Source organism: Apium graveolens, chromosome 3, assembly GCF_009905375.1.
Source record: "Apium graveolens cultivar Ventura chromosome 3, ASM990537v1, whole genome shotgun sequence".
Taxonomy (NCBI): Eukaryota; Viridiplantae; Streptophyta; class Magnoliopsida; order Apiales; family Apiaceae; genus Apium; species Apium graveolens.
Window position 1 is genome coordinate 253,018,463 of NC_133649.1, and position 11,966 is coordinate 253,030,428.

At 37.6% G+C, this 11,966-nt stretch overlaps 1 non-coding gene across 1 annotated transcript; it reads right to left on the reverse strand.

The window, feature by feature from the left end:
- Positions 1-7,349: 7,349 nt before the first annotated feature.
- Positions 7,350-7,456, reverse strand: LOC141716444 (small nucleolar RNA R71). The gene has a single exon (XR_012573154.1). It is a non-coding gene; the product is annotated as a small nucleolar RNA R71 (small nucleolar RNA).
- Positions 7,457-11,966: the final 4,510 nt, after the last annotated feature.

Consider the following 11,966-nt stretch of genomic DNA (forward strand, 5'->3'; position numbering starts at 1 on the left):
AGGATTCAATCAGAATATCAAAGTCAAGACATGAAGAAACGTCACCGAAGTTAGTCACTCATGAACCAGACAGTACATCGAGTGTCAGCATTGAAGTGGCGGAATTGATTCATAAGTCTCAGTGATTTTCAGAAGATTGTCAGAAGAATGGATGCTGCTCAGGGTTAATATTAATTCTCTATTAATTAATTAAGTCATATAATTTAATTAAGAAAATAAATTATATCTGCAAAGATTAATTTATTGATTAATTGAATTAAATTGATTAATTAATTTAGAATTAATATTAAGGATTTACAAGATTTTAATTGGTTTAAAATCTGCTTAAATTCAGCAAGACAATTCATTTGAACTAGTATGACAATCGGTATGACAATTGATAGTCATACCGAAAGTCATGCCAATACATTTAATTGTCTTAGTAGAATTTCTGTTTAGATTAAAATCTGTTATTAATTCAGCAAGACAATTTATTTGAACTAATATGACAATCGGTATGACAATCAATAGTCATACCGAAAGTCTTGCTAGCTCATTTTAATTGTCTTGCTAGTTGTAAATTTTGACATACCGAAAGTCTTGCTGGCCAAAGAAGATTGCCATGCCAGTACATGTTTACATTCGGTTGTTTGATAAAAAGGAGCAGAAGTCTATTATTTACAAATCAATCAAACAGAACACAAACTCAAGAACAAAAAGAAAAAGGAGCAGAAAAATATTTCATCTCATCTGCAACTTCAAGATCAATTTCTAGATTGTAAAGTTAAATCCAATCAACTAGAAATACTTATCTTGTTCTTGTGTATCAATCTAGCGGATTAAAATCCCTAGAACTTAATCTCAAATCGCATTTAGCATTTGATCTTTTAATTACAAAAATAGAAAAAGTTTATGTCGAATTTATTCTAGATTTGTAATAATTGATTTGAGATTAATCCCTTGTAACCGATACCGTAGTTGTAACACCTTTCAAGTTTAATAAAAGTTTTATTTAACTTGAATTTTGTTTCACAATTTTATTCCGCATTTTATTTGATTAAACGGTATTGTTTGCATTCAACCCCCCCCTTCTACAAACAAATTGGGACCTAACAATCTCAATTAAAATTTGTTAGAACCCGGCGAGGTTCGGGATTACTTCGCGGCTGGTCACCGGTTGTAATCCGTAGCATTATAAAATGATTTTTTTATCAGTGATTTGATTTGAAAATGATTTTGACTTGAATAATGATGCCATCCACCAGAACTTCGAATTGTGAATTGCTATATTGTTAAATTATGTCTTATTCTATATCTTGCTGAGCATTTGGCTCAATTTTTGCTATTTATTCATGTTATTTCAGCTAGCGAGTATGGTTAGATTCAAGCAGACTGCTCGTAAGTCCTCTGGAGATGTTGAGGCTTATGTGAGAGCTCAAGTAGTATAGCCGGTGATTGTGTGAGGATTGGTAGTTATGTAAAAGATGTAATAGATGTTAGTGTTGGACTGTTCAAACACTGAACCTTTGTGATCTTGGATTTTGTTATAAACAGCCATTTGTAATAACTTATATTTCTCGGTTGATTATATTTTAGTTTTATTTTTAGGCTGTGACAGGTTTTGGTATCGGGACTAAGGTTTAGAGTCCCTGAACAGTCCAAATAGCTTATAAGTATATATATAGGAAATACGAGATAGTAGGTAGATATTATTCGAGTAAGTCACTAATATTCCCCCTCGTATATATATATATATATATATATATATATATATATTACTTTTCAGCAAAGGTTTCATTCGTACTCATCCTCGGCGCCATCTGATACTATTATTTCCTCCGTGTACGCTGACTTGAGGCTTCAGTTTGATAGGCTTCAAGGGAAGTACGACCGACTTACGGAGCAACTGGATGTAGCTTTTCAGGATAATTCTCGACTTAGAGAGGAACCTAAGGCACAGTTGATTGCGAGAGTCGAGTCCTTGACACAGTTTGTTAACACTAACCTCGGGGAGATATCGGCACACCGCGACCGCAGCAGTCAATACACTATCCAGATGGTAGCAAATGAACTCCAGGGCATCGTGAAGGTACTTTAAGGAGAACAGTGGGAAGAGATTCCGACAGCTCGAGGCGATAACGAGGAGATTTTGGAGGATGACTGTTAGGCCGAACTAGGAGCCAGATTTCCTATTTCCTTTCCAGTTGGCTATCCTTATGTTGTTGTATCTTTCGAACTATGTAGTTTCTTATTTCCCTTCAGAACCATGATGTTGTATTTTAAATTCGGACCTTATTCGGTTATAATAAACCTTGTTTCAATGATTATGCATTATCGTTTTGCTTCGGTTTCACTTTCGTTTCTATATCTAGAACTGTATATCACCTTTATTGCTAATAATCAAAATCTGAATGCATGTGATCACCTTAACTTCATAACACCTTGACCTTGAAATAATTGCAATATTCACAACTATTTTGTTATACCTTTTATTTCAGAATCATGCCACCTAAAAAGACGAAGCAAACCAGTCTTTCTACTACAACCACAACAGATCCCAATATCCTTCCAATATTGGAAACTTTGCAACAACAAACCAATGCAATAACTCAGCAACAACAAACTTTTTAACAACAATTCCAACAACAACAATTTCGAAACCCGAAGAATCATGATCAACACCAACATCAACCAGATCCACCAGTACATTCTCAACCCGTGGTGACTTTTAAAGCTTTTCAGAATATGAACCCTCCATCTTTTCATGATACCACTGATCCAGTTGTAGCCAATACCTAGATAAGAGGGATGGAAAGAGCTTTTGAGTTAGTTCAACTAGGGGAAGATCAGACGAGGGTTTATGCTAGTTATTTCCTGAAAGGTGAAGTTATCTATTGGTGGGATTCAGTTCGAGCTTTGGAGGAGACTCAAATGATTACTTGGGAGCGATTCAAGGAACTATTTCTAAAAAAGTATTATCCTAAGTATATTTGGAATTAAATGGTGATAAATTTTTTGGAATTGAAACAAGGAAGTATGACTGCGTTGGAATATAAGAAGAAGTTTACGGAGTTGTCAAGATTTATGACGAAGTACGTCAATACTGAGGAAGAGAAGGCCAAGAGGTTTCAGCAGGGCCTTGAGTATTGGATTCGAGAATAGGTGTCGATATTTAAGATTGGTACTTATGCAGGAGTAGTGTAGAAGGATAGAGATAACAAGAAAAGGAAGATGCCTTTTCGCGGAGATAGATCAGGATCCGGGAATCTGAAAGATAGGGATGTGAAGAGGATTGAGTTCCACAAGAATGGGAATTCTCAAAGAAAAGGATAGATAAACAAAAGGCAAGATAACCAAGGGAATTATCAGCATAATCAGGGCCAAGCAAGAGAAAATAGGCCACCAAGGGTTGAATGCAAGCATTGTGGAAAGAAGCATCCGGGAGTGTGCAATAAGATTAATATGACATGTGATCGGTGCAACCAGAAGGGTCATTTGGCTAATGAATGTAAAGCTCAGAAGACGGGAGTTACATGTTTCAAGTGTGGGAAGCCAGGACACATGGCTAGGGAGTGCAAATTGGCAGGACCAATCAGGAGTATGATGAGCGTAGCAACGACCAGTTCGAATGTACCAGTTGAGGTATTGGCTTTACCTTCACCATCTGAACCAGTTCCACAAGTGACAACAAGAACTTTTGACTTGAAAATGAAGGATGCGGTTCAGAATTCAGAGGTGATAGAAGGTAAGCTTTTTATGAATAATATTGAAGCTAAGGTATTGATTGATTCGGGAGCTACGAAATCCTTTATATCTGAAGCTTTTGTTGATATATTAGGATGTAATAGAAGGGCTATGAGTGAAGTAATAAATGTCGTAATTGCTAATCAGGAGAAGATACCCGTAAGTCAATTATGCCCAAAGTGTGAGGTTAATATCTCAAGGCATAAGTTCCCAGTTGACTTGATACTCTTCAAGTTAGGGGAATTTGATATAATATTAGGAATGAATTGGTTAGGAAAGAATAATGCTCAGATAGACTGTAGATATAAAAAGGTTTGTTTAAGAGCGGAAAGTGGAGAAAGGGTGATATTCAGACGTCAGAGGCAAGGACAATTGTTTCTTACAGTTGTTCAAGCTAAAAATCTGCTTAGTAAAGGTTGTGAAGTGTTTCTAGCCTATGTGGTGGATACGAAGAAGGAAGTTCCCAACTTAGAAGAGATCCCAGTGGTTAAGGAGTTTCCGGACATATTTCTAGAAGAGTTACCGAGACTACCGCCAGATCGACAAATTGAGTTCGAGATTAACCTTGCTCCGGGAGCAGAACCAGTTTCGAAGGCACCATATAGAATGGCACTGGCGAAAAATAAAAGAGTTAGCGATTCAGTTACAAGAACTTTTAATTATTTATGAATTAATTATTAATTATTTATTAAATATTTAAAATGATTAATTATTTTGATAATTAATCAAATTATTTTCAATAAATCATAATAAATTGATTTTAATTCCAAAAATTATGGAAAAATCATTTTTAATTCTGATTTTTCCTAAATAATTATTTAAAAATATTTTTAGGGTTCCATAACTAGGAATAATTATTTGTATTGAATAATATATTGATTTATTCTTATTTATTGAATAATAATTGAACCATTATCCGATTTGAGAGAAATGAAAGCCCTTCGACTCAGAAAAATGATCTATTTTCATTAAATATAGATTTAAATCCTAATTTCTTTTAGAAACGAGTCAACTTTCAATATTTATTTACTTATAATCCTTATAACGTATAGAGACGAGTCCAATAAATCCCGAAAAATAAGAAACGAGCCAGGTATTGTTCAGTTAAGCGAATGGTGAGTCGATTTCGATTCTAAAAATTATTTTAAACCTAGAATGACTATGTGACTTATGTGCTATGTGAATTATCTGGTTAATCGAGTCTTAAATGTTATTAATTATTATACGAATTATTAATACGCGTACGGGTAGACGATATGGGCTACGTGAAGTCGGTTTGAGACGCGATTGAAATGCGAGATGACTAAATAAGCCTATTTATTTGATAGAGACGAAACCAACAAGGCAGATCAAGCCGGTGATAGAGAAAGGTGATACATGTGAAGTAGATCGCGTGAAAGGCAAGTTTTTCCCTATTCTAATTTCAAAATAGTGAATTACTTTCAGATTCTTATCACAGTTACTGTTGAGTAGCATTTATGACACTTTATAACTCTCTATTAAGATTTGCATTGGTGTATCTGTACTCAAGTTGTTGGTATTTTAATGTGTTTTGTAGTGTTTTTGTATTTTAGGCATTAATCCGGAATTCAGGTGAATTAGCATTGATTTGATGCTAATATGGTGTTAGGATGGTGTCCAAGGAATAAAGCTCGGGAAACCAACTCATTGCAGCAAGAAAAAAAAGAAAGCAGAATTTTATCTAGGAAGCCAGCGCGCCCGCGCTGTCATAGCGCGCGCCCGCGCCCAAACTTTAGAGACACAGCACGTCTGCGCTGATCAAGCGCGCGCCCGCGCCGGGTCGGGATGTTAAAATCTTGATTATACTTGGCTTCTGATTGGAGGACTTCTACTTTGCATGGGCTGCAATATATACCTAAATAAAAGACATTTTTTAAAAAGGAGACATAACGGAGCTTAAGGAGAAGATGATGAGAAGACCTATAGCACAATTTAACGAAGGCGAAGAAGATCTAGTTTATTCTTGTGAATCTTTGTTCTAAGTTGTAATTTTGGATGCTCGTTTCTTGTTTTGTTGAACCTAATACTCTGGATTTCGTACTTTGTTTTTTATTTGTTTATAAAGACTACATTTAGTATACCATGCTTTCATCGAAACCCACGTTGATGATGAGTCCGATTATGGGCTAATCGTTATCGTGGGGTTCTAGCGGATTTATTTATGGATTTATTTAGTTGATTTGTTCGATGCCTTAGTGTGTGGTGATTGTATGATAACCTAGTGTTGGTTGTGCTTATTCGTCTTATGAGCGTCGCAAATTTATAACATAGCGTGTTAATTCTTAATGAAGCGATAGTGAATTTAAGGATTTAGAACTTGTCATGCTAGCATAGGTTCATGTGTTATTATTTTGCATGATTCGTAGGTAAGTTTAACTATCTTACTTGCCCTATGTAATCATGATAGATAACTTGTGCATTAAACCATTATGTTTTAAATTCTTATAGACATATAAGGACTAAGCATAATTGGTGTCTATTCAACTTCTATCTCTTTTGTGGATGCTTGGTAGTAGGGTATTCGTACAATGAAAGTTGGCGTTCACTCGTTTCGTGTTATTGATTAGTATCATCACCATTACATGCTAAGATTAAGAACGAAAAGGCTATTGAATGAAGTACTTAATGAAGTTAGAAACCCATATTTGTGTCATATATTATTCAACTCTAATTAATCTCTTTAGTTAATATTCTTTAGTATAATTCTCAATAGTTAATTGTAGTATAATCAAAGCCCAATTTGTTATTCGTTTTAGCATTGAATAATAGCCATATCATTGTTGCATAAGTGCATAAATCACAAAGTTAACTTAAACAAGTCTCTGTGGGAATGAATCTGATTTATATCTTATACGACTTGCGAACGCGTATACTTGCATGAATTTTAGCGCGTATTTAGCGACTAACAAGTTTTTGGCGCCGCTGCGGGGGACACGGTGTTAACTTTTAGTTGATATGTTTGTCATCAGTGATCATTAAAGTTCATTGACTCGGATATTGTTACTTGCTTACTCTTTTCCTTGTCGTGTTTCAGGTACTCTAGCGAGCGTGTATGCATACGCGTTCGCGGGCTCGTAAGAGAAATCTGGATCAAGCCGAGGAAGAAGCTGTAGTGATTCGAAGGGAAGTTTTTGAGGATGAAGAGAAATTAGAAGAAGAAGAAGAAGAAGAAGAAGAAGAAGAAGAGAAAGTCGAGGAACCAGCTTTAGTAGTGATGGGAGATCAAGCCAAAAAATCCTAAGGCTCTGATGGACTATTCTCAGCCTAAGATCAATGATATTCAGTCAAGCATCATCAGACCAGCCATCTTGGCTAACACCTTTGAAATCAAGTCGAGCATGATTCAGATGATACAGAACTCAGTTCAGTTTGGGGTTTCTCTTACAGAAGACCCTAACATGCACATCATGGATTTAATCGAGATCTGTGACACTTTCAAGTTTAATGGGGTGAACGAAGATGCTATCAAGCTGAGACTTTTCCCATTCTCTCTGAGGGACAAAATAAAGTTCTGGTTACATTCTCTACCACCATGGTCTATCACCACATGGGAGGATCTTGCTCAAAACTTTCTCACTAAATTCTTTCCTATAGCGAAGACTGTTGCAATCAGGAATGCTTTTACTCAGTTTGCTCAGCAAACTGGAAAATCTCTGTGTGAGGCTTGGGATCGATATAAGGAGATGCTAAGGAAGTGCCCACACTATGGCATGCCTGATTGGATGATTATAAATTATTTCTATAATGGATTGGGTGCTAATTCTAGACCCATGCTCGATGCAGCATCAAGAGGAGCCTTGTGGGCTAAGAGCTACAATGAAGCTTATGAATTGATCGAACTGATGGCTGCTAATGAATACCAGAATCCTTCTCAGAGGCTAACTCAGGGTAAAGTAGCATGAACTTTGGAGTTAGATGCAGCAACTGCTATAGCTTCCCAACTTAAGGATTTGATGATAAAGGTGGACATTTTAGCTAATTATGGAGTTAATCAAATTAATAGTGTTTGTGAGCTTTGTGCGGGGCCATATGAAACTGAGCAGTGTGCTATATCTAGCGAATCAGCTCAATTTGTGAGCAAATTTCAGAGATCGCAGCAACAAGCTCCAGCCACTTATCATCCAAATAACCGCAATCATCCGAACTTCAGCTGGAGTAATAATCAGAATGCGGTGCAACAATCTTATCAGCCATACTCAGCAAAGCTGTATAACCCTCCTAGTTTTCAGTAACCGCAATATGCCCCTAGGCAACAACTTCAACTTCAGTAGCTGCCGCAAGCTAATGACAAATCTGAATTGGAGGAGTTGAGGCTCATGTGCAAGAGCTAAGCTGTGTCTATCAAGACCTTGGAGAATCAGATCAAGCAAATTACTAAAACATTACTGAATCGTCAACCTGGCACGCTTCCGAGCGATACTAAAGTGCCAGGAAAGAAGGAAGCTAAGGAGCATGTGAAGGCAATTACATTGAGGTCTGGTAAGGTTGCGAATCCTGAAAAAGCAAAGACTCCAGAATCTGAAGTTGAGACTAAATAAGAAGAAGTGATAGAAGGGAGAAGAAGTGGAACCAAGAAAGACTACTATTGAGCACACTCCTCTTGAGGGTAATAGAAGGGAGAAACAGGTCTATCCTCCACCTCCTTTTCCTAAGAGGCTGCAGAAGAAAAGGCTGGATAAGCAGTTTGAGAAGTTTCTGGAGGTGTTCAAGAAACTTCAAATCAACATATCTTTCGCTGAAGCTCTTGAGCAAATGCCCAGTTACACGAAGTTCATGAAAGGTATTCTTTCTAGAAAGGTGAAGCTTGATGACTTAGAGACCGTTACTCTCACGGAGGAATGCAGTGTTGTGCTGCAACAGAACTTGCTTCCGAAGCTTAAAGATCTTGGAAGCTTCACTATTCCATGCACCATTGGAAAGGTATAATTTGACAAGTGTCTATGTGACTTGGGAGCTAGCATCAATCTAATGCCTTTATTAATTTGTAAGAAGTTGGACTTGCCTGATCCAATGCCTACTTATATGACTTTGTAGTTGGACGACCGTTCTATTACATATCCGCGAGGTATTGTGGAGGATGTCTTGGTCAAGGTGGATAAACTCATCTTCCCTGCTGATTTCGTAATTCTTAATTTCGAGGAGGATAAGAAGATTCCCATAATCTTGAGAAGACCTTTCTTGGCTACTGGCCAAACCTTGATAGATGTGCATAAAGGTGAGCTCATCATGCTAGTGATGGATCAGGATGTGGTGTTTAATGTGTTCAATGCCATGAAGTTTCCTAATGAAAATGAGGAGTACTTAAAAGTGGAGTTGGTTGATTTTGTGGTTACTTCAGAACTTGATCAATTGTTAAGGTCTGATGCCTTAGAGAAGGCCTTGTTGGGGAATTCCGATAGTGACAAAGATGAAGGGAATGAACAGTTGCAATTTCTGAATGCTTCTCCCTGGAAGAGGAAGATTGATATGCCTTTTGAATCTCTGGGAATGGAGGAGTTGAACAAAACTCCTAAGCGCCTCAAGCCATCTATTGAGGTGCCCCTACTCTTGAGCTTAAACCCTTACTTGAACATTTGAGGTATGCGTTTTTAGGTGATGCATCTATTTTACCTGTTATTATTGTATCTGACATTTCAGGTAGCGATGAGGAGAAGCTTTTGAGAATTCTTAGAGAATTCAAATCGGCAATTGGTTGGACTATAGCAGATATCAAAGGAATTAGCCTTTCTTATTGTATGCATAAAATTCTGCTAGTGGAAGGTAGCAAGCCTACTGTTGAGTAACAAAGAAGGTTAAACCCCATGAAGGAAGTCGTGAAGAAGGAAATTCTTAAGTGGCTGAATACAGGGATCATCTATCCCATTCCTGACAGTTCTTGGGTGAGTCCGGTTCAGTATGTACCAAAGAAAGGAGGTATCACAGTCATTGCTAATGAGAAGAATGAGCTCATTCCTACTCGAACAGTCAAGGGGTGGAGAGTTTGCATAGATTACAGGAAGCTGAATAAGGCCACTAGAAAAGATCACTTCTCTCTGCCGTTTATTGATCATATTCTTGACAGATTGGCTAGGTATGAGTACTACTGTCTTTTGGATGTCTATTCCGGTTATAATCAAATTTGCATTGCTACAGAAGATCAGGAGAAGACTACTTTCACTTGTCCATTTGGTACTTTTGCTTTTCGAAGGGTTTCTTTTGGGTTATGTGGAGTACCGGCCACATTTCAGAGATGCATGATGGCTATCTTCTCTGATATGATTGGTCAGAATGTGGAGGTGTTCATGGACGATTTCTCTATGTTTGGTGATTCATTTGATGAGTGCTTGCAGAATCTAGGCGACGTTCTCAAGAGGTTTGTTGAGACCAATCTGGTTCTCAATTGGGAGAAAATGTCATTTTATGGTATGACATGACATTATTCTCGGGCACAAGGTCTCTAGCAAAGGTCTTAAGGTGGACAAAGCTAAAGTGGGGGTCATTGAAAATCTTCCCCCACCAATTTCTGTTAAGGGAGTTCGCAGTTTTCTTGGCCATGCGGCCTTCTACAGGCGGTTCATCAAGGACTTCTCAAAAATTTCTAAACCTTTGTGCAATCTTCTAGAGAAGGATGTTCCGTTTAAGTTTGATGACGAGTGCGTGGCTGCTTTTGAGTTCTTAAAGAAGAGTTTAATCATGACACCTGTCATAACTGCAACCGATTGGAGTGAATCTTTTGAGATGATGTGTGATGCAAGTGACTATGCAGTTGAAGCAGTTCTTGGGCAAAGAAAGAACACCATATTTCATGTGGTCTACTACGCTAGTAAGACCCTAAATGGTGCTCAACTGAATTATACTACTACGGAGAAAGAAATTTTGGCTATTATCTATGGTTTTGAGAAATTTTGATCTTATCTGCTTGGGACGAAGGTGACAAGTTTCACTAATCATGCTGCAATTCGATATCTCGTCTCAAAGAAGGACTCGAAGCCTAGATTGATCAGATGGGTTCTTTTGCTTTAAGAATTTAAGTTAGAGATCAAGGATAAAAAAGGGACTGAAAATCAAGTCGCTGGTTATCTCTCGCGTTTAGAGGATTCAAGTGCAACTTCACTGGATAAGATAATAATAAATGAGTCTTTTCCCGATGTGCAGCTGTTTGGAGTGCAAAAGGAGGAACCGTGGTTTGCAGACATTAATAACTACCTTGTGAGTAATAATATCATGCCTCCCGACTTCACATACGCTCAAAGGAAGAAGTTTTTTTCATGAAGTGAAGTGGTATATGTGGGATGAGCCGTATCTTTTTCGATAAAGAGCGGACCAAATCATTAGGAGATGTATTCCTCACAGTGAAACGTGGGGGATCTTGCGAGATTGCCACTCAACGGCTTATGGAGGACACTATGGTGGAGAAAAGACAGCAGCTCGTATTCTTCAAGTAGGTTTCTTTTGGCTAACTTTTTTTAAAGACGTGCATCAGTTCATTTTGAAATGTGATCGATGTCAACGTGTGGGTAATATATCCAAGAAGGATGAGATGCCTCTTAATGTGCTTCTCGAGGTTGAAGTCTTTGATGTTTAGGAAATCAACTTCATGGGGACATTTGTCTCATCTTGTAACAATCAGTATATCTTGTTGGCAGTTGATTATGTGTCAAAATTGGTTGAACTTAAGGTGTTGCCAACGAACGATGCGAAAGTAGTGCTTAATTTTCTTCATAAGCAGATATTCACAAGATTTGGAACTCCAAGAATCATAATCAGTGATGAGGGATCACATTTTTGCAATCACAAGTTCACTGCTATGATGCAAAGATATAATGTGAATCATCGTATTGCTACGGCTTATCATCCTCAGACGAATGGTCAAGCCGAGGTATCTAATAGAGAGATCAAGCGCATTTTAGAGAAGGTTGTATGTCCATCAAGGAAAGATTGGTCTTTGAAGCTTGACGAAGCTGTTTGGGCATATAGAACAGCATACAAGACTCCATTGGGAATGTCCCAATTTTAGTTGGTTTATGGTAAGGGGTGTCATTTGTCGGTGGAGCTGGAGCATAAAGCGTATTGGGCTTTGAAGAAGTTGTATCTTGATTTGGATGCAGCTGGAAAGAAGAAGATGCTTCAATTGAATGAACTCGACGAGTTTCGACTTCAAGCATATGAAAACAACAAAATGTATAAGGAGAAAGTCAAGAGGTTGTACTGATAGGGTTCTAGTGCTCAAATCATTTGTGCCT